The 19,107-nt window shown below is 48.3% G+C and overlaps 35 non-coding genes across 35 annotated transcripts; 9 read left to right on the top strand and 26 right to left on the bottom strand.

Annotated features, from left to right (window-relative positions):
• Positions 1-4,306: 4,306 nt before the first annotated feature.
• On the bottom strand, positions 4,307-4,388 carry trnas-gcu (transfer RNA serine (anticodon GCU)). The gene has a single exon. It is a non-coding gene; the product is annotated as a tRNA-Ser (tRNA).
• Positions 4,389-4,813: 425 nt separating this feature from the next.
• Positions 4,814-4,886, bottom strand: trnaa-agc (transfer RNA alanine (anticodon AGC)). Its single transcript has one exon. It is a non-coding gene; the product is annotated as a tRNA-Ala (tRNA).
• Positions 4,887-5,592: 706 nt separating this feature from the next.
• Positions 5,593-5,674, bottom strand: trnas-gcu (transfer RNA serine (anticodon GCU)). Its single transcript has one exon. It is a non-coding gene; the product is annotated as a tRNA-Ser (tRNA).
• Positions 5,675-5,806: 132 nt separating this feature from the next.
• Positions 5,807-5,888, bottom strand: trnas-gcu (transfer RNA serine (anticodon GCU)). The gene has a single exon. It is a non-coding gene; the product is annotated as a tRNA-Ser (tRNA).
• Positions 5,889-6,313: 425 nt separating this feature from the next.
• On the bottom strand, positions 6,314-6,386 carry trnaa-agc (transfer RNA alanine (anticodon AGC)). Its single transcript has one exon. It is a non-coding gene; the product is annotated as a tRNA-Ala (tRNA).
• A 308-nt stretch (positions 6,387-6,694) lies between these two features.
• On the top strand, positions 6,695-6,767 carry trnaa-cgc (transfer RNA alanine (anticodon CGC)). Its single transcript has one exon. It is a non-coding gene; the product is annotated as a tRNA-Ala (tRNA).
• A 325-nt stretch (positions 6,768-7,092) lies between these two features.
• Positions 7,093-7,174, bottom strand: trnas-gcu (transfer RNA serine (anticodon GCU)). The gene has a single exon. It is a non-coding gene; the product is annotated as a tRNA-Ser (tRNA).
• Positions 7,175-7,318: 144 nt separating this feature from the next.
• On the bottom strand, positions 7,319-7,400 carry trnas-gcu (transfer RNA serine (anticodon GCU)). The gene has a single exon. It is a non-coding gene; the product is annotated as a tRNA-Ser (tRNA).
• An 806-nt stretch (positions 7,401-8,206) lies between these two features.
• trnaa-cgc (transfer RNA alanine (anticodon CGC)) lies at positions 8,207-8,279 on the top strand. The gene has a single exon. It is a non-coding gene; the product is annotated as a tRNA-Ala (tRNA).
• A 325-nt stretch (positions 8,280-8,604) lies between these two features.
• trnas-gcu (transfer RNA serine (anticodon GCU)) lies at positions 8,605-8,686 on the bottom strand. The gene has a single exon. It is a non-coding gene; the product is annotated as a tRNA-Ser (tRNA).
• Positions 8,687-8,830: 144 nt separating this feature from the next.
• trnas-gcu (transfer RNA serine (anticodon GCU)) lies at positions 8,831-8,912 on the bottom strand. Its single transcript has one exon. It is a non-coding gene; the product is annotated as a tRNA-Ser (tRNA).
• Positions 8,913-9,337: 425 nt separating this feature from the next.
• trnaa-agc (transfer RNA alanine (anticodon AGC)) lies at positions 9,338-9,410 on the bottom strand. Its single transcript has one exon. It is a non-coding gene; the product is annotated as a tRNA-Ala (tRNA).
• A 308-nt stretch (positions 9,411-9,718) lies between these two features.
• On the top strand, positions 9,719-9,791 carry trnaa-cgc (transfer RNA alanine (anticodon CGC)). The gene has a single exon. It is a non-coding gene; the product is annotated as a tRNA-Ala (tRNA).
• Positions 9,792-10,116: 325 nt separating this feature from the next.
• trnas-gcu (transfer RNA serine (anticodon GCU)) lies at positions 10,117-10,198 on the bottom strand. The gene has a single exon. It is a non-coding gene; the product is annotated as a tRNA-Ser (tRNA).
• A 144-nt stretch (positions 10,199-10,342) lies between these two features.
• Positions 10,343-10,424, bottom strand: trnas-gcu (transfer RNA serine (anticodon GCU)). Its single transcript has one exon. It is a non-coding gene; the product is annotated as a tRNA-Ser (tRNA).
• Positions 10,425-10,849: 425 nt separating this feature from the next.
• Positions 10,850-10,922, bottom strand: trnaa-agc (transfer RNA alanine (anticodon AGC)). Its single transcript has one exon. It is a non-coding gene; the product is annotated as a tRNA-Ala (tRNA).
• A 308-nt stretch (positions 10,923-11,230) lies between these two features.
• On the top strand, positions 11,231-11,303 carry trnaa-cgc (transfer RNA alanine (anticodon CGC)). The gene has a single exon. It is a non-coding gene; the product is annotated as a tRNA-Ala (tRNA).
• Positions 11,304-11,628: 325 nt separating this feature from the next.
• Positions 11,629-11,710, bottom strand: trnas-gcu (transfer RNA serine (anticodon GCU)). Its single transcript has one exon. It is a non-coding gene; the product is annotated as a tRNA-Ser (tRNA).
• Positions 11,711-11,854: 144 nt separating this feature from the next.
• On the bottom strand, positions 11,855-11,936 carry trnas-gcu (transfer RNA serine (anticodon GCU)). Its single transcript has one exon. It is a non-coding gene; the product is annotated as a tRNA-Ser (tRNA).
• A 425-nt stretch (positions 11,937-12,361) lies between these two features.
• trnaa-agc (transfer RNA alanine (anticodon AGC)) lies at positions 12,362-12,434 on the bottom strand. Its single transcript has one exon. It is a non-coding gene; the product is annotated as a tRNA-Ala (tRNA).
• A 308-nt stretch (positions 12,435-12,742) lies between these two features.
• On the top strand, positions 12,743-12,815 carry trnaa-cgc (transfer RNA alanine (anticodon CGC)). The gene has a single exon. It is a non-coding gene; the product is annotated as a tRNA-Ala (tRNA).
• A 325-nt stretch (positions 12,816-13,140) lies between these two features.
• On the bottom strand, positions 13,141-13,222 carry trnas-gcu (transfer RNA serine (anticodon GCU)). The gene has a single exon. It is a non-coding gene; the product is annotated as a tRNA-Ser (tRNA).
• A 144-nt stretch (positions 13,223-13,366) lies between these two features.
• trnas-gcu (transfer RNA serine (anticodon GCU)) lies at positions 13,367-13,448 on the bottom strand. The gene has a single exon. It is a non-coding gene; the product is annotated as a tRNA-Ser (tRNA).
• Positions 13,449-13,873: 425 nt separating this feature from the next.
• trnaa-agc (transfer RNA alanine (anticodon AGC)) lies at positions 13,874-13,946 on the bottom strand. Its single transcript has one exon. It is a non-coding gene; the product is annotated as a tRNA-Ala (tRNA).
• Positions 13,947-14,254: 308 nt separating this feature from the next.
• On the top strand, positions 14,255-14,327 carry trnaa-cgc (transfer RNA alanine (anticodon CGC)). Its single transcript has one exon. It is a non-coding gene; the product is annotated as a tRNA-Ala (tRNA).
• Positions 14,328-14,652: 325 nt separating this feature from the next.
• Positions 14,653-14,734, bottom strand: trnas-gcu (transfer RNA serine (anticodon GCU)). Its single transcript has one exon. It is a non-coding gene; the product is annotated as a tRNA-Ser (tRNA).
• Positions 14,735-14,878: 144 nt separating this feature from the next.
• On the bottom strand, positions 14,879-14,960 carry trnas-gcu (transfer RNA serine (anticodon GCU)). The gene has a single exon. It is a non-coding gene; the product is annotated as a tRNA-Ser (tRNA).
• Positions 14,961-15,385: 425 nt separating this feature from the next.
• Positions 15,386-15,458, bottom strand: trnaa-agc (transfer RNA alanine (anticodon AGC)). The gene has a single exon. It is a non-coding gene; the product is annotated as a tRNA-Ala (tRNA).
• Positions 15,459-15,766: 308 nt separating this feature from the next.
• Positions 15,767-15,839, top strand: trnaa-cgc (transfer RNA alanine (anticodon CGC)). Its single transcript has one exon. It is a non-coding gene; the product is annotated as a tRNA-Ala (tRNA).
• Positions 15,840-16,164: 325 nt separating this feature from the next.
• On the bottom strand, positions 16,165-16,246 carry trnas-gcu (transfer RNA serine (anticodon GCU)). The gene has a single exon. It is a non-coding gene; the product is annotated as a tRNA-Ser (tRNA).
• A 144-nt stretch (positions 16,247-16,390) lies between these two features.
• Positions 16,391-16,472, bottom strand: trnas-gcu (transfer RNA serine (anticodon GCU)). Its single transcript has one exon. It is a non-coding gene; the product is annotated as a tRNA-Ser (tRNA).
• Positions 16,473-17,278: 806 nt separating this feature from the next.
• trnaa-cgc (transfer RNA alanine (anticodon CGC)) lies at positions 17,279-17,351 on the top strand. Its single transcript has one exon. It is a non-coding gene; the product is annotated as a tRNA-Ala (tRNA).
• A 325-nt stretch (positions 17,352-17,676) lies between these two features.
• On the bottom strand, positions 17,677-17,758 carry trnas-gcu (transfer RNA serine (anticodon GCU)). Its single transcript has one exon. It is a non-coding gene; the product is annotated as a tRNA-Ser (tRNA).
• Positions 17,759-17,902: 144 nt separating this feature from the next.
• Positions 17,903-17,984, bottom strand: trnas-gcu (transfer RNA serine (anticodon GCU)). Its single transcript has one exon. It is a non-coding gene; the product is annotated as a tRNA-Ser (tRNA).
• Positions 17,985-18,789: 805 nt separating this feature from the next.
• trnaa-cgc (transfer RNA alanine (anticodon CGC)) lies at positions 18,790-18,862 on the top strand. Its single transcript has one exon. It is a non-coding gene; the product is annotated as a tRNA-Ala (tRNA).
• Positions 18,863-19,107: the final 245 nt, after the last annotated feature.

Raw genomic sequence — 19,107 nt, 5'->3', positions numbered from 1 at the left:
GGTTCCATCACATTCACTCACACTCATAGAACAGATGTTTCATTTCATCACAAGTATGAGCTCAGCAGTCCAACTCAGGACTAATAAAATATAAAATACATAACACTAGCACACACACGCACATTTTGGAGTGTGGGAGTCGCAGCAGAGCCGTGATTGATTCCCAGTTAAGACACTCTGGTAAGAAATGCTTTACATTATGGGCTTAAAACTGCCTTCAAATGTAAAATAACAGGATTTTAAACATGCTATTCAAAACGCCATTAATCACGATTAACTATGGAAACTCTGCGATTAATCTCGATTAAAAAAATGAATCGTTTGACAGCCCTAATAAATAAATATATAAATAAATAAGGGGAAATGAGACACAATAGTATTCAAAGTTTATTATTGCACTGGGGCTAAAAGCGTGTTTACAGTGGGTCAAATTAGACCTGAACAGTATGTAAGGGTTAAATAAAAGGACCATAAACACATTCTGAAAACGTTTACTGAGGTTAGAAATCAAGTGAGAAGTTGGTGAATTCTCCATTGACTTGTATAGAGACTGTCGCCCCCTGGTGGCCTTTTGATAGAATGCAGCTCTAAGTTACTTCTCCATTGACTTGTATAGAGACGGTCGCCCCCTGGTGGCCTTTTGATAGAATGCAGCTCTAAGTTACTTCTCCATTGACTTGTATAGAGACGGTCGCCCCCTGGTGGCCTTTTGATAGAATGCAGCTCTAAGTTACTTCTCCATTGACTTGTATAGAGACGGTCGCCCCCTGGTGGCCTTTTGATAGAATGCAGCTCTAAGTTACTTCTCCATTGACTTGTATAGAGACGGTCGCCCCCTGGTGGCCTTTTAATAGAATGCAGCTCTAAGTTACTTCCTCGTTGGCCTCATTTCAGAGGACCAGAACTCCAAATCCAAATCATTTCCTGGAGACTCGACCATAAGCTGAACCTTAAACTCGTTTGTCTCGTCAGAACGTCGACACCATGGACTCTGTGGCTGAAAGTCCGTACATCGGCAAGGCTCGACACATCAGGAACACCATCACCTCCTCTACCCCCCGCTCCTCCTCCTCCTCCTCCTCCCTGCAGACTCAGGAGGACTCAGACGTCCACTCTGGCATGGAGGTATCAGGTAGGGAAACGTTTCTGCTTCTTATAACTTCCTCAGTGATCGTCAGCAGTCAGCGCTGATATAACTCAGTCATATTAAACCTTCCTGTCGTTCTCCCGGGTCTCTCTTTTGACTGTACCTTCCTGCCTTCCTTCCTTCCTTCCTTCCCTCCTCTTTTTTTAATTTTTCTTTTGTTCTTCCCCTCCTTCCATACTTCTTTCCTCACTTCCTTCCATTTTTCCTTCCATCTTTCCTTCCTTCCTTCCTCCCTCCCTTCCTTCCTGCCTTACTCTTTTCCTCCCTTTCTTCCGCCCTCCTTCCTCCCTCCTTTCCTTCCTCCCTCCTTTCCTTCCTCCCTTCCTCCTTTCCTTCCTCTCTCCTTTCCTTTATCCCTACTCCTTTTCTTTCCTTCCTTCCTTCCTTCCTTCCTTCCTTCCTTCCTTCCTCCTTCCTTCCGTCCTTCCTTCCTTCCTTCCTTCCTCCCTCTTTCCCTCCTTCCCTCCCTCCCTCCCTCCTTCCTTCCTTCCTTCCTTCCTCCCTTCCTCCCTTCCTCCCTCCCTCCCTCCCTCCCTCCCTTCGTCCCTCCCTCCCTCCCTCCTTCCTTCCTTCCTTCCTTCCTTCCTCCCTCCCTCTTTACTCCTTTCCTTCTTTCCTTCCTTCCTTCCTTCCTTCCTTCCTCCCTCCCTCCCTCCTTCCTCCCTTCCTCCCTTCCTCCCTCCCTCCCTCCCCCCCTCTTTCCTTCCTCCCTCCCTCCCTCCCTCTTTACTCCTTTCCTCCCTCCCTCCCTCCTTTCCTTCCTCCCACACTCTTGTTATACATATGATTTATAAATAAGAACAAGTGAACTTTTCCGTTTTAAATATTTGTGCTGGATTTATGCACCTGCTCGAGGTGTTTGAGTCTTTACTGCACTATAAACTCAGTTTGTTGGAGCTCTTCTCTCAGGAGGGGAATTAGCTCAAATGGTAGAGCGCTCGCTTAGCATGTGAGAGGTAGCGGGATCAATGCCCGCATTCTCCAGGAGACTTTTAACCCTTTCCTGTGTTGATGGGATTGGGGAAAAGAGACGGATGCTTTCTGTGCCGGCTGAAAAGACAAACACATGTGAACAGCTGCTGGTTCCAGATGTGTCTGCAGTCAGCGCTGATATAACTCACTCCCTTCCTTCCTTCCTTCCTCCCTCTTTCCCTCCTTCCTTCCTTCCTTCCTTCCTCCCTCCTTTCCTTTCCTTCCTCCCTTCCTCCTTTCCTTACCTTCCTTCCTTCCCTCCTCCCTCCTTTCCTCCCTCCCTCCCTCAATACTCCTTTCCTTCCTTCCTTCCTTCCTTCTTTCTTTCCTCCCTCCCTTCCTTCCTTCCTTCCTCCCTCCTTTCCTTCCTCCCTTCCTCCTTTCCTTCCTCTCTCCTTTCCTTTCCTTCCTTCCTTCCTTCCCTCCTTCCTCCCTCCTTACTTCCTTCCTCCCTCCTTACTTACTTCCTTCCTTCCTTCCTCCTTTCCTCCCTCCCTCTTTACTCCTTTCCTTCCTACGTTCCTTCTCTCAGGAGGGGAATTAGCTCAAATGGTAGAGCGCTCGCTTAGCATGTGAGAGGTAGCGGGATCAATGCCCGCATTCTCCAGGAGACTTTTAACCCTTTCCTGTGTTGATGGGATTGGGGAAAAGAGACGGATACTTTCTGTGCCGGCTGAAAAGACAAACACATGGAAACAGCTGCTGGTGCCAGATGTGTCTGCATTAAATCATTCTGCTCCAATCTGTGCTGTGAGACGAGCAAAGCTGCATTACTGTGAATCAATATGAATAAATAAAGTCATAATTAAGATGATATTTGCAGGTTTTGAAGTTTTACTGTAAATTTGAGGCTGCTGTTTGGTTTATAGGAAGGATTCTGATTGGCTGTCAGGCTGCAGAGGACATATTTGTCTTGTTTCTCTTTTAACATGAAACAGTGGTGAAAAGTAGAAGGAAAAAGGGGTTTTTGTATGTTTTAAATAGGCTGGGACCTTTTGGAGATTGATGAGTTTGACAGGTATGTGAGTAAAAGTGAGGAGTAGAGGAGATGGTGGACTTCCTGCCTCGTGCCTCCTTTAAGCTGAGAAGGTTGTGAGACATGATGTGAGCTCAGAGTCCTGCAGTTTAGAAACATGAAACCACTTTCTAAAATAGAAACAGGGAGGGGAGAGTGAAAGGGAAAGCTACACTTACACAGTGCAGGGGAATTAGCTCAAATGGTAGAGCGCTCGCTTAGCATGTGAGAGGTAGCGGGATCAATGCCCGCATTCTCCAGATGTTTTCTTAACCCTTTTCTTCTGCACTGGTCAACGGGATTCAATGTTCCTCTCCTCCACACTGAACAGTATGTGGTATTCCCAGAAACACTGTTCTGCACTTCAACACATAGGAGGACAGAGACAGGTTTCTCAACAAGCATATCTGATGCACTATACTGACTCCTCAAATGTACAGAAACACAACAGCAGCATGGACCTTTTGAATTACATGAGTTTGAAAGTAGAGGTGATGGTGGACTTCCTGCCTTGTGCCTCCTTTAAGCTGAGAAGGTTGTGAGACATGATAGGAGCTCAGAGTCCTGCAGTTTAGAAACATGAACCCACTTTCTAAAATAGTAACAAGGAAGGGACGGAAGGCGATTAAATAGCAACACCATGTCAGGCGGTACAGGGGAATTAGCTCAAATGGTAGAGCGCTCGCTTAGCATGTGAGAGGTAGCGGGATCGATGCGCGCATTCTCCAGAGGACTTTAGTTTTGTCTTTGCTGAACAGTTGATTTAATATGTTTTGTTTCAGGTCGAAGTGTCACCAGCTTTAGCAGTGTGTTATAATTTCCTCTGGTTGATTGCAAACCTTTTTTCAACACATTGCAAAAACCTTTTTTCAACCCATTTTTCAGCTACTACTGGCCTCATCATAGGAGATCTTGATAGAGTCAGTGATCTTTGCAGCAGTAGTAGAAATCCTGGAGTGCGATCTGTTGTCTGGTATTTTTACAGTAATAAAATAAAAACACACCATCAAGAAACTTGAGAGTTTTGATATTTTGGATATTAATTTCTATACAGTGGTAAGATCTGGAAAGCCTGCAAAAGAATGTAAAAGGTTTGTCTCAGTACACATTATCGAGGAGCTGCATAGGAGGTCAGTGGAGCATTTTATGACAAATAAAAATAAACATTCTTTCGACGAGGATGGGATTCGAACCCACGCGTGCAGAGCACAATGGATTAGCAGTCCATCGCCTTAACCACTCGGCCACCTCGTCTGTTAACGAGCAATTTGAAAGTCCATCTTCTCGCATTTGTCGTGTTTGGACACGCTGTGAAACACAGTGAGGTCAGGTGACGTGACTGGAGGTGTGAATAGGTGAGACACCTCTTTGGAAGGATTGAATCATAGCTGGCAGTCTAACAGCCCGTTCACGCATACAGACGTGAAGACTGGAGACACAGCAGGACGCCTTTCATTGTCAAACCAACTCTGATAAACTGCCAACGCTACCCAAAGGGAAGTCGAGGGAAGTTCAACTTCATGCAAAAGTTAAGAGAAAAAAAAGGTAGAGTGGGAAGAGAAATCAGGCTAGCAAAGTGCTTACAGTACATGTAGGAGAGCTCTCTTCATATGAATTCTTTGTTGCAGCGCACAATAAAGTTGAAGGCAATATTGCGTCCTCAACGAAAGAAAGCCTTGTGGAGAATGCGGGCATCGATCCCGCTACCTCTCGCATGCTAAGCGAGCGCTCTACCATTTGAGCTAATTCCCCTGTCTTAAGTCTTTCAAGACTGTCGATCGCTCTCTCCGGCAGTCTGGAAATGAGGCTTTTCTCGTTGGCTTGTAGTCATGTGAACGCGGAGGACTGAATTGAACAGGACTCCAACTCACGCGTGCAGAGCACAGTGGATTAACAGGTTTTTACACACACCCGGAAGGTGTGGAGGGTCTAATTTGTACACTTTGTAAGTGGATGAACCAAAGGCAAAAAAGTTGTTCCACTTCCAGGAACATGAATCCTCAAGAGGGGAGGAAGTATGCGAAGCGCAGCGAGGAGCTAGACGACCTCAGCTTCCTGCAGGGGAATTAGCTCAAGTGGTAGAGCGCTCGCTTCGCATGTGAGAGGTAGTGGGATCGATGCCCGCATTCTCCAGAAGGCCTTTACCTATTTCCTCAACTGACTCAGGGAAGCTTGGCCACAGGGCTGGTTGGTAAACTCTTTTAGTTGGGAGGGTAAAAGAAAGTGGACACATGTAACAAGCTGTGATAGCTTCCTGCAATTTGGACCGTCTGTACCCTAGTAGGTATGTGAGGAAGGTCTTTGGACACGACTTACTTTTGGTCAGTGGTGCGTGGATTGATTTGGCCTCCTTGGCTGGATGAACTGAACTGAATTAATGGCTGTAAATCCAGGCCTTGATGATGGAGCCAGTTAGCTCGATGACGTGACAACACAGCTGACTAAAGTGGAGTTGCTGCGACGAGGATGGGATTCGAACCCACGCGTGCAGAGCACAATGGATTAGCAGTCCATCGCCTTAACCACTCGGCCACCTCGTCTGTTAACAGCCCATTTTCTCGTGTCTTTGTTTGTCTTTGTTCTGAAACAGAATGTAGCCAAGTGACGTGAGATTCACAGTGGAAAGCGTGCTCGGTAAGACTCAAACACTGCAGAGTTATGTGCGGATAGAGCGACGAGGATGGGATTCGAACCCACGCGTGCAGAGCACAATGGATTAGCAGTCCATCGCCTTAACCACTCGGCCACCTCGTCTGTTAACGAGCAGGTTGAAAGTCCATCTTCTCGCGTTTGTCGTGTTTGGACACGCTGTGAAACACAGTGAGGTCAGGTGACGTGACTGGAGGTGTGAATAGGTGAGACACCTCTTTGGAAGGATTGAATCATAGCTGGCAGTCTAACAGCCCATTCACGCATACAGACGTGAACACTGGAGACACAGCAGGACGCCTTTCATTGTCAAACCAACTCTGATAAACTGCCAAAGCTATCCAAAGGGAAGTTGAGGAAAGTTCAACTTGATGCAAAAGTTAAGAGAAAAAAAAGGTGGAGTGGGAAGAGAAATCAGGCTAGCAAAGTGCTTACAGTACAAGTAGGAGAGCTCTCTTCATATGAATTCTTTGTTGCAGCGCACAATAAAGTTGAAGGCAATATTGCGTCCTCAAAGAAAGAAAGCCTTGTGGAGAATGCGGGCATCGATCCCGCTACCTCTCGCATGCTAAGCGAGCGCTCTACCATTTGAGCTAATTCCCCTGTCTTAAGTCTTTCAAGACTGTCGATCGCTCTCTCCGGCAGTCTGGAAATGAGGCTTTTCTCGTTGGCTTGTAGTCATGTGAACGCGGAGGACTGAATTGAACAGGACTCCAACTCACGCGTGCATAGCACAATGGATTAACAGGTTTTTACACACACCCGGAAGGTGTGGAGGGTCTAATTTGTACACTTTGTAAGTGGATGAACCAAAGACAAAAAAGTTGTTCCACTGCCAGGAACATGAATCCTCCAGAGGGGCGGAAGTATGCGAAGCGCAGCGAGGAGCTAGACGACCTCAGCTTCTTGCAGGGGAATTAGCTCAAGTGGTAGAGCGCTCGCTTCGCATGTGAGAGGTAGCGGGATCGATGCCCGCATTCTCCAGAAGGCCTTTACCTATTTCCTCAACTGACTCAGGGAAGCTTGGCCACAGGGCTGGTTGGTAAACTCTTTTAGTTGGGAGGGTAAAAGAAAGTGGACACATGTAACAAGCTGTGATAGCTTCCTGCAATTTGGACCGTCTGTACCCTAGTAGGTATGTGAGGAAGGTCTTTGGACACGACTTACTTTTGGTCAGTGGTGCGTGGATTGATTTGGCCTCCTTGGCTGGATGAACTGAACTGAATTAATGGCTGTAAATCCAGGCCTTGATGGTAGAGCCAGTTAGCTCGATGACGTGACAACACAGCTGACTAAAGTGGAGTTGCTGCGACGAGGATGGGATTCGAACCCACGCGTGCAGAGCACAATGGATTAGCAGTCCATCGCCTTAACCACTCGGCCACCTCGTCTTTTATCAGGCAGGTTGAAAGCCCATTTTCTCGTGTCTATGTTTGGACACGCTGTGAAACAGAATGTAGCCAAGTGACGTGAGATTCACGGTGGAAAGCGTGCTCGGTAAGACTCAAACACTGCAGAGTTATGTGCGGATAGAGCGACGAGGATGGGATTCGAACCCACGCGTGCAGAGCACAATGGATTAGCAGTCCATCGCCTTAACCACTCGGCCACCTCGTCTGTTAACGAGCAGGTTGAAAGTCCATCTTCTCGCGTTTGTCGTGTTTGGACACGCTGTGAAACACAGTGAGGTCAGGTGACGTGACTGGAGGTGTGAATAGGTGAGACACCTCTTTGGAAGGATTGAATCATAGCTGGCAGTCTAACAGCCCGTTCACGCATACAGACGTGAACACTGGAGACACAGCAGGACGCCTTTCATTGTCAAACCAACTCTGATAAACTGCCAACGCTACCCAAAGGGAAGTTGAGGAAAGTTCAACTTGATGCAAAAGTTAAGAGAAAAAAAAGGTGGAGTGGGAAGAGAAATCAGGATAGCAAAGTGCTTACAGTACATGTAGGAGAGCTCTCTTCATATGAATTCTTTGTTGCAGCGCACAATAAAGTTGAAGGCAATATTGCGTCCTCAAAGAAAGAAAGCCTTGTGGAGAATGCGGGCATCGATCCCGCTACCTCGCGCATGCTAAGCGAGCGCTCTACCATTTGAGCTAATTCCCCTGTCTTAAGTCTTTCAAGACTGTCGATCGCTCTCTCCGGCAGTCTGGAAATTAGGCTTTTCTCGTTGGCTTGTAGTCATGTGAACGCGGAGGACTGAATTGAACAGGACTCCAACTCACGCGTGCAGAGCACAATGGATTAACAGGTTTTTACACACACCCGGAAGGTGTGGAGGGTCTAATTTGTACACTTTGTAAGTGGATGAACCAAAGACAAAAAAGTTGTTCCACTGCCAGGAACATGAATCCTCCAGAGGGGCGGAAGTATGCGAAGCGCAGCGAGGAGCTAGACGACCTCAGCTTCTTGCAGGGGAATTAGCTCAAGTGGTAGAGCGCTCGCTTCGCATGTGAGAGGTAGCGGGATCGATGCCCGCATTCTCCAGAAGGCCTTTACCTATTTCCTCAACTGACTCAGGGAAGCTTGGCCACAGGGCTGGTTGGTAAACTCTTTTAGTTGGGAGGGTAAAAGAAAGTGGACACATGTAACAAGCTGTGATAGCTTCCTGCAATTTGGACCGTCTGTACCCTAGTAGGTATGTGAGGAAGGTCTTTGGACACGACTTACTTTTGGTCAGTGGTGCGTGGATTGATTTGGCCTCCTTGGCTGGATGAACTGAACTGAATTAATGGCTGTAAATCCAGGCCTTGATGGTGGAGCCAGTTAGCTCGATGACGTGACAACACAGCTGACTAAAGTGGAGTTGCTGCGACGAGGATGGGATTCGAACCCACGCGTGCAGAGCACAATGGATTAGCAGTCCATCGCCTTAACCACTCGGCCACCTCGTCTGTTAACAGGCAGGTTGAAAGCCCATTTTCTCGTGTCTTTGTTTGGACACGCTGTGAAACAGAATGTAGCCAAGTGACGTGAGATTCACGGTGGAAAGCGTGCTCGGTAAGACTCAAACACTGCAGAGTTATGTGCGGATAGAGCGACGAGGATGGGATTCGAACCCACGCGTGCAGAGCACAATGGATTAGCAGTCCATCGCCTTAACCACTCGGCCACCTCGTCTGTTAACGAGCAGGTTGAAAGTCCATCTTCTCGCGTTTGTCGTGTTTGGACACGCTGTGAAACACAGTGAGGTCAGGTGACGTGACTGGAGGTGTGAATAGGTGAGACACCTCTTTGGAAGGATTGAATCATAGCTGGCAGTCTAACAGCCCGTTCACGCATACAGACGTGAACACTGGAGACACAGCAGGACGCCTTTCATTGTCAAACCAACTCTGATAAACTGCCAACGCTACACAAAGGGAAGTCGAGGAAAGTTCAACTTGATGCAAAAGTTAAGAGAAAAAAAAGGTGGAGTGGGAAGAGAAATCAGGCTAGCAAAGTGCTTACAGTACAAGTAGGAGAGCTCTCTTCATATGAATTCTTTGTTGCAGCGCACAATAAAGTTGAAGGCAATATTGCGTCCTCAAAGAAAGAAAGCCTTGTGGAGAATGCGGGCATCGATCCCGCTACCTCTCGCATGCTAAGCGAGCGCTCTACCATTTGAGCTAATTCCCCTGTCTTACGTCTTTCAAGACTGTCGATCGCTCTCTCCGGCAGTCTGGAAATGAGGCTTTTCTCGTTGGCTTGTAGTCATGTGAACGCGGAGGACTGAATTGAACAGGACTCCAACTCACGCGTGCAGAGCACAATGGATTAACAGGTTTTTACACACACCCGGAAGGTGTGGAGGGTCTAATCTGTACACTTTCTAAGTGGATGAACCAAAGACAAAAAAGTTGTTCCACTGCCAGGAACATGAATCCTCCAGAGGGGAGGAAGTATGCGAAGCGCAGCGAGGAGCTAGACGACCTTAGCTTCCTGCAGGGGAATTAGCTCAAGTGGTAGAGCGCTCGCTTCGCATGTGAGAGGTAGCGGGATCGATGCCCGCATTCTCCAGAAGGCCTTTACCTATTTCCTCAACTGACTCAGGGAAGCTTGGCCACAGGGCTGGTTGGTAAACTCTTTTAGTTGGGAGGGTAAAAGAAAGTGGACACATGTAACAAGCTGTGATAGCTTCCTGCAATTTGGACCGTCTGTACCCTAGTAGGTATGTGAGGAAGGTCTTTGGACACGACTTACTTTTGGTCAGTGGTGCGTGGATTGATTTGGCCTCCTTGGCTGGATGAACTGAACTGAATTAATGGCTGTAAATACAGGCCTTGATGGTGGAGCCAGTTAGCTCGATGACGTGACAACACAGCTGACTAAAGTGGAGTTGCTGCGACGAGGATGGGATTCGAACCCACGCGTGCAGAGCACAATGGATTAGCAGTCCATCGCCTTAACCACTCGGCCACCTCGTCTGTTAACAGGCAGGTTGAAAGCCCATTTTCTCGTGTCTTTGTTTGGACACGCTGTGAAACAGAATGTAGCCAAGTGACGTGAGATTCACGGTGGAAAGCGTGCTCGGTAAGACTCAAACACTGCAGAGTTATGTGCGGATAGAGCGACGAGGATGGGATTCGAACCCACGCGTGAAGAGCACAATGGATTAGCAGTCCATCGCCTTAACCACTCGGCCACCTCGTCTGTTAAGGAGCAGGTTGAAAGTCCATCTTCTCGCGTTTGTCGTGTTTGGACACGCTGTGAAACACAGTGAGGTCAGGTGACGTGACTGGAGGTGTGAATAGGTGAGACACCTCTTTGGAAGGATTGAATCATAGCTGGCAGTCTAACAGCCCGTTCACGCATACAGACGTGAACACTGGAGACACAGCAGGACGCCTTTCATTGTCAAACCAACTCTGATAAACTGCCAACGCTACCCAAAGGGAAGTTGAGGAAAGTTCAACTTGATGCAAAAGTTAAGAGAAAAAAAAGGTAGAGTGGGAAGAGAAATCAGGCTAGCAAAGTGCTTACAGTACATGTAGGAGAGCTCTCTTCATATGAATTCTTTGTTGCAGCGCACAATAAAGTTGAAGGCAATATTGCGTCCTCAAAGAAAGAAAGCCTTGTGGAGAATGCGGGCATCGATCCCGCTACCTCTCGCATGCTAAGCGAGCGCTCTACCATTTGAGCTAATTCCCCTGTCTTAAGTCTTTCAAGACTGTCGATCGCTCTCTCCGGCAGTCTGGAAATGAGGCTTTTCTCGTTGGCTTGTAGTCATGTGAACGCGGAGGACTGAATTGAACAGGACTCCAACTCACGCGTGCAGAGCACAATGGATTAACAGGTTTTTACACACACCCGGAAGGTGTGGAGGGTCTAATTTGTACACTTTGTAAGTGGATGAACCAAAGACAAAAAAGTTGTTCCACTGCCAGGAACATGAATCCTCCAGAGGGGCGGAAGTATGCGAAGCGCAGCGAGGAGCTAGACGACCTCAGCTTCTTGCAGGGGAATTAGCTCAAGTGGTAGAGCGCTCGCTTCGCATGTGAGAGGTAGCGGGATCGATGCCCGCATTCTCCAGAAGGCCTTTACCTATTTCCTCAACTGACTCAGGGAAGCTTGGCCACAGGGCTGGTTGGTAAACTCTTTTAGTTGGGAGGGTAAAAGAAAGTGGACACATGTAACAAGCTGTGATAGCTTCCTGCAATTTGGACCGTCTGTACCCTAGTAGGTATGTGAGGAAGGTCTTTGGACACGACTTACTTTTGGTCAGTGGTGCGTGGATTGATTTGGCCTCCTTGGCTGGATGAACTGAACTGAATTAATGGCTGTAAATACAGGCCTTGATGGTGGAGCCAGTTAGCTCGATGACGTGACAACACAGCTGACTAAAGTGGAGTTGCTGCGACGAGGATGGGATTCGAACCCACGCGTGCAGAGCACAATGGATTAGCAGTCCATCGCCTTAACCACTCGGCCACCTCGTCTGTTAACAGGCAGGTTGAAAGCCCATTTTCTCGTGTCTTTGTTTGGACACGCTGTGAAACAGAATGTAGCCAAGTGACGTGAGATTCACGGTGGAAAGCGTGCTCGGTAAGACTCAAACACTGCAGAGTTATGTGCGGATAGAGCGACGAGGATGGGATTCGAACCCACGCGTGCAGAGCACAATGGATTAGCAGTCCATCGCCTTAACCACTCGGCCACCTCGTCTGTTAACGAGCAGGTTGAAAGTCCATCTTCTCGCGTTTGTCGTGTTTGGACACGCTGTGAAACACAGTGAGGTCAGGTGACGTGACTGGAGGTGTGAATAGGTGAGACACCTCTTTGGAAGGATTGAATCATAGCTGGCAGTCTAACAGCCCGTTCACGCATACAGACGTGAACACTGGAGACACAGCAGGACGCCTTTCATTGTCAAACCAACTCTGATAAACTGCCAACGCTACCCAAAGGGAAGTCGAGGAAAGTTCAACTTGATGCAAAAGTTAAGAGAAAAAAAAGGTGGAGTGGGAAGAGAAATCAGGCTAGCAAAGTGCTTACAGTACAAGTAGGAGAGCTCTCTTCATATGAATTCTTTGTTGCAGCGCACAATAAAGTTGAAGGCAATATTGCGTCCTCAAAGAAAGAAAGCCTTGTGGAGAATGCGGGCATCGATCCCGCTACCTCTCGCATGCTAAGCGAGCGCTCTACCATTTGAGCTAATTCCCCTGTCTTACGTCTTTCAAGACTGTCGATCGCTCTCTCCGGCAGTCTGGAAATGAGGCTTTTCTCGTTGGCTTGTAGTCATGTGAACGCGGAGGACTGAATTGAACAGGACTCCAACTCACGCGTGCAGAGCACAATGGATTAACAGGTTTTTACACACACCCGGAAGGTGTGGAGGGTCTAATTTGTACACTTTGTAAGTGGATGAACCAAAGACAAAAAAGTTGTTCCACTGCCAGGAACATGAATCCTCCAGAGGGGAGGAAGTATGCGAAGCGCAGCGAGGAGCTAGACGACCTTAGCTTCCTGCAGGGGAATTAGCTCAAGTGGTAGAGCGCTCGCTTCGCATGTGAGAGGTAGCGGGATCGATGCCCGCATTCTCCAGAAGGCCTTTACCTATTTCCTCAACTGACTCAGGGAAGCTTGGCCACAGGGCTGGTTGGTAAACTCTTTTAGTTGGGAGGGTAAAAGAAAGTGGACACATGTAACAAGCTGTGATAGCTTCCTGCAATGTGGACCGTCTGTACCCTAGTAGGTATGTGAGGAAGGTCTTTGGACACGACTTACTTTTGGTCAGTGGTGCGTGGATTGATTTGGCCTCCTTGGCTGGATGAACTGAACTGAATTAATGGCTGTAAATACAGGCCTTGATGGTGGAGCCAGTTAGCTCGATGACGTGACAACACAGCTGACTAAAGTGGAGTTGCTGCGACGAGGATGGGATTCGAACCCACGCGTGCAGAGCACAATGGATTAGCAGTCCATCGCCTTAACCACTCGGCCACCTCGTCTGTTAACAGGCAGGTTGAAAGCCCATTTTCTCGTGTCTTTGTTTGGACACGCTGTGAAACAGAATGTAGCCAAGTGACGTGAGATTCACGGTGGAAAGCGTGCTCGGTAAGACTCAAACACTGCAGAGTTATGTGCGGATAGAGCGACGAGGATGGGATTCGAACCCACGCGTGAAGAGCACAATGGATTAGCAGTCCATCGCCTTAACCACTCGGCCACCTCATCTGTTAACGAGCAGGTTGAAAGTCCATCTTCTCGCGTTTGTCGTGTTTGGACACGCTGTGAAACACAGTGAGGTCAGGTGACGTGACTGGAGGTGTGAATAGGTGAGACACCTCTTTGGAAGGATTGAATCATAGCTGGCAGCCTAACAGCCCGTTCACGCATACAGACGTGAACACTGGAGACACAGCAGGACGCCTTTCATTGTCAAACCAACTCTGATAAACTGCCAACGCTACCCAAAGGGAAGTTGAGGAAAGTTCAACTTGATGCAAAAGTTAAGAGAAAAAAAAGGTAGAGTGGGAAGAGAAATCAGGCTAGCAAAGTGCTTACAGTACATGTAGGAGAGCTCTCTTCATATGAATTCTTTGTTGCAGCGCACAATAAAGTTGAAGGAAATATTGCGTCCTCAAAGAAAGAAAGCCTTGTGGAGAATGCGGGCATCGATCCCGCTACCTCTCGCATGCTAAGCGAGCGCTCTACCATTTGAGCTAATTCCCCTGTCTTAAGTCTTTCAAGACTGTCGATCGCTCTCTCCGGCAGTCTGGAAATGAGGCTTTTCTCGTTGGCTTGTAGTCATGTGAACGCGGAGGACTGAATTGAACAGGACTCCAACTCACGCGTGCAGAGCACAATGGATTAACAGGTTTTTACACACACCCGGAAGGTGTGGAGGGTCTAATTTGTACACTTTGTAAGTGGATGAACCAAAGACAAAAAAGTTGTTCCACTGCCAGGAACATGAATCCTCCAGAGGGGCGGAAGTATGCGAAGCGCAGCGAGGAGCTAGACGACCTCAGCTTCTTGCAGGGGAATTAGCTCAAGTGGTAGAGCGCTCGCTTCGCATGTGAGAGGTAGCGGGATCGATGCCCGCATTCTCCAGAAGGCCTTTACCTATTTCCTCAACTGACTCAGGGAAGCTTGGCCACAGGGCTGGTTGGTAAACTCTTTTAGTTGGGAGGGTAAAAGAAAGTGGACACATGTAACAAGCTGTGATAGCTTCCTGCAATTTGGACCGTCTGTACCCTAGTAGGTATGTGAGGAAGGTCTTTGGACACGACTTACTTTTGGTCAGTGGTGCGTGGATTGATTTGGCCTCCTTGGCTGGATGAACTGAACTGAATTAATGGCTGTAAATCCAGGCCTTGATGGTGGAGCCAGTTAGCTCGATGACGTGACAACACAGCTGACTAAAGTGGAGTTGCTGCGACGAGGATGGGATTCGAACCCACGCGTGCAGAGCACAATGGATTAGCAGTCCATCGCCTTAACCACTCGGCCACCTCGTCTGTTAACAGGCAGGTTGAAAGCCCATTTTCTCGTGTCTTTGTTTGGACACGCTGTGAAACAGAATGTAGCCAAGTGACGTGAGATTCACGGTGGAAAGCGTGCTCGGTAAGACTCAAACACTGCAGAGTTATGTGCGGATAGAGCGACGAGGATGGGATTCGAACCCACGCGTGCAGAGCACAATGGATTAGCAGTCCATCGCCTTAACCACTCGGCCACCTCGTCTGTTAACGAGCAGGTTGAAAGTCCATCTTCTCGCGTTTGTCGTGTTTGGACACGCTGTGAAACACAGTGAGGTCAGGTGACGTGACTGGAGGTGTGAATAGGTGAGACACCTCTTTGGAAGGATTGAATCATAGCTGGCAGTCTAACAGCCCGTTCACGCATACAGACGTGAACACTGGAGACACAGCAGGACGCCTTTCATTGTCAAACCAACTCTGATAAACTGCCAACGCTACCCAAAGGGAAGTCGAGGAAAGTTCAACTTGATGCAAAAGTTAAGAGAAAAAAAAGGTGGAGTGGGAAGAGAAATCAGGCTAGCAAAGTGCTTACAGTACAAGTAGGAGAGCTCTCTTCATATGAATTCTTTGTTGCAGCGCACAATAAAGTTGAAGGCAATATTGCGTCCTCAAAGAAAGAAAGCCTTGTGGAGAATGCGGGCATCGATCCCGCTACCTCTCGCATGCTAAGCGAGCGCTCTACCATTTGAGCTAATTCCCCTGTCTTAAGTCTTTCAAGACTGTCGATCGCTCTCTCCGGCAGTCTGGAAATGAGGCTTTTCTCGTTGGCTTGTAGTCATGTGAACGCGGAGGACTGAATTGAACAGGACTCCAACTCACGCGTGCAGAGCACAATGGATTAACAGGTTTTTACACACACCCGGAAGGTGTGGAGGGTCTAATTTGTACACTTTCTAAGTGGATGAACCAAAGACAAAAAAGTTGTTCCACTTCCAGGAACATGAATCCTCCAGAGGGGAGGAAGTATGCGAAGCGCAGCGAGGAGCAAGACGACCTCAGCTTCCTGCAGGGGAATTAGCTCAAGTGGTAGAGCGCTCGCTTCGCATGTGAGAGGTAGCGGGATCGATGCCCGCATTCTCCAGAAGGCCTTTACCTATTTCCTCAACTGACTCAGGGAAGCTTGGCCACAGGGCTGGTTGGTAAACTCTTTTAGTTGGGAGGGTAAAAGAAAGTGGACACATGTAACAAGCTGTGATAGCTTCGTGCAATTTGGACCGTCTGTACCCTAGTAGGTATGTGAGGAAGGTCTTTGGACACGGCTTACTTTTGGTCAGTGGTGCGTGGATTGATTTGGCCTCCTTGGCTGGATGAACTGAACTGAATTAATGGCTGTAAATCCAGGCCTTGATGGTGGAGCCAGTTAGCTCGATGACGTGACAACACAGCTGACTAAAGTGGAGTTGCTGCGACGAGGATGGGATTCGAACCCACGCGTGCAGAGCACAATGGATTAGCAGTCCATCGCCTTAACCACTCGGCCACCTCGTCTGTTAACAGGCAGGTTGAAAGCCCATTTTCTCGTGTCTTTGTTTGGACACGCTGTGAAACAGAATGTAGCCAAGTGACGTGAGATTCACGGTGGAAAGCGTGCTCGGTAAGACTCAAACACTGCAGAGTTATGTGCGGATAGAGCGACGAGGATGGGATTCGAACCCACGCGTGCAGAGCACAATGGATTAGCAGTCCATCGCCTTAACCACTCGGCCACCTCGTCTGTTAACGAGCAGGTTGAAAGTCCATCTTCTCGCGTTTGTCGTGTTTGGACGCGCTGTGAAACACAGTGAGGTCAGGTGACGTGACTGGAGGTGTGAATAGGTGAGACACCTCTTTGGAAGGATTGAATCATAGCTGGCAGTCTAACAGCCCGTTCACGCATACAGACGTGAAGACTGGAGACACAGCAGGACGCCTTTCATTGTCAAACCAACTCTGATAAACTGCCAACGCTACCCAAAGGGAAGTTGAGGAAAGTTCAACTTGATGCAAAAGTTAAGAGAAAAAAAAGGTGGAGTGGGAAGAGAAATCAGGCTAGCAAAGTGCTTACAGTACATGTAGGAGAGCTCTCTTCATATGAATTCTTTGTTGCAGCGCACAATAAAGTTGAAGGCAATATTGCGTCCTCAAAGAAAGAAAGCCTTGTGGAGAATGCGGGCATCGATCCCGCTACCTCTCGCATGCTAAGCGAGCGCTCTACCATTTGAGCGAATTCCCCTGTCTTAAGTCTTTCAAGACTGTCGATCGCTCTCTCCGGCAGTCTGGAAATGAGGCTTTTCTCGTTGGCTTGTAGTCATGTGAACGCGGAGGACTGAATTGAACAGGACTCCAACTCACGCGTGCAGAGCACAATGGATTAACAGGTTTTTACACACACCCGGAAGGTGTGGAGGGTCTAATTTGTACACTTTCTAAGTGGATGAACCAAAGACAAAAAAGTTGTTCCACTTCCAGGAACATGAATCCTCCAGAGGGGAGGAAGTATGCGAAGCGCAGCGAGGAGCAAGACGACCTCAGCTTCCTGCAGGGGAATTAGCTCAAGTGGTAGAGCGCTCGCTTCGCATGTGAGAGGTAGCGGGATCGATGCCCGCATTCTCCAGAAGGCCTTTACCTATTTCCTCAACTGACTCAGGGAAGCTTGGCCACAGGGCTGGTTGGTAAACTCTTTTAGTTGGGAGGGTAAAAGAAAGTGGACACATGTAACAAGCTGTGATAGCTTCGTGCAATTTGGACCGTCTGTACCCTAGTAGGTATGTGAGGAAGGTCTTTGGACACGGCTTACTTTTGGTCAGTGGTGCGTGGATTGATTTGGCCTCCTTGGCTGGATGAACTGAACTGAATTAATGGCTGTAAATCCAGGCCTTGATGGTGGAGCCAGTTAGCTCGATTACGTGACAACACAGCTGACTGAAGTGGAGTTGCTGCGACGAGGATGGGATTCGAACCCACGCGTGCAGAGCACAATGGATTAGCAGTCCATCGCCTTAACCACTCGGCCACCTCGTCTGTTAACAGGCAGGTTGAAAGCCCATTTTCTCGTGTCTTTGTTTGGACACGCTGTGAAACAGAATGTAGCCAAGTGACGTGAGATTCACGGTGGAAAGCGTGCTCGGTAAAACTCAAACACTGCAGAGTTATGTGCGGATAGAGCGACGAGGATGGGATTCGAACCCACGCATGCAGAGCACAATGGATTAGCAGTCCATCGCCTTAACCACTCGGCCACCTCGTCTGTTAACGAGCAGGTTGAAAGTCCATCTTCTCGCGTTTGTCGTGTTTGGACACGCTGTGAAACACAGTGAGGTCAGGTGACGTGACTGGAGGTGTGAATAGGTGAGACACCTCTTTGGAAGGATTGAATCATAGCTGGCAGTCTAACAGCCCGTTCATGCATACAGACGTGAACACTGGAGACACAGCAGGACGCCTTTCATTGTCAAACCAACTCTGATAAACTGCCAACGCTACCCAAAGGGAAGTTGAGGAAAGTTCAACTTGATGCAAAAGTTAAGAGAAAAAAAGGTGGAGTGGGAAGAGAAATCAGGCTAGCAAAGTGCTTACAGTACATGTAGGAGAGCTCTCTTCATATGAATTCTTTGTTGCAGCGCACAATAAAGTTGAAGGCAATATTGCGTCCTCAAAGAAAGAAAGCCTTGTGGAGAATGCGGGCATCGATCCCGCTACCTCTCACATGCTAAGCGAGCGCTCTACCATTTGAGCTAATTCCCCTGTCTTAAGTCTTTCCAGACTGTCGATCGCTCTCTCCGGCAGTCTGGAAATGAGGCTTTTCTCGTTGGCTTGTAGTCATGTGAACGCGGAGGACTGAATTGAACAGGACTCCAACTCACGCGTGCAGAGCACAATGGATTAACAGGTTTTTACACACACCCGGAAGGTGTGGAGGGTCTAATTTGTACACTTTGTAAGTGGATGAACCAAAGACAAAAAAGTTGTTCCACTGCCAGGAACATGAATCCTCCAGAGGGGCGGAAGTATGCGAAGCGCAGCGAGGAGCTAGACGACCTTAGCTTCCTGCAGGGGAATTAGCTCAAGTGGTAGAGCGCTCGCTTCGCATGTGAGAGGTAGCGGGATCGATGCCCGCATTCTCCAGAAGGCCTTTACCTATTTCCTCAACTGACTCAGGGAAGCTTGGCCACAGGGCTGGTTGGTAAACTCTTTTAGTTGGGAGGGTAAAAGAAAGTGGACACATGTAACAAGCTGTGATAGCTTCGTGCAATTTGGACCGTCTGTACCCTAGTAGGTATGTGAGGAAGGTCTTTGGACACGACTTACTTTTGGTCAGTGGTGCGTGGATTGATTTGGCCTCCTTGGCTGGATGAACTGAACTGAATTAA

Source organism: Scomber japonicus, chromosome 9, assembly GCF_027409825.1.
Source record: "Scomber japonicus isolate fScoJap1 chromosome 9, fScoJap1.pri, whole genome shotgun sequence".
NCBI classification, from domain to species: domain Eukaryota; kingdom Metazoa; phylum Chordata; class Actinopteri; order Scombriformes; family Scombridae; genus Scomber; species Scomber japonicus.
Note: the sequence above shows the minus strand (reverse complement) of the source record. Positions and strands in the feature narration are given on the sequence as shown.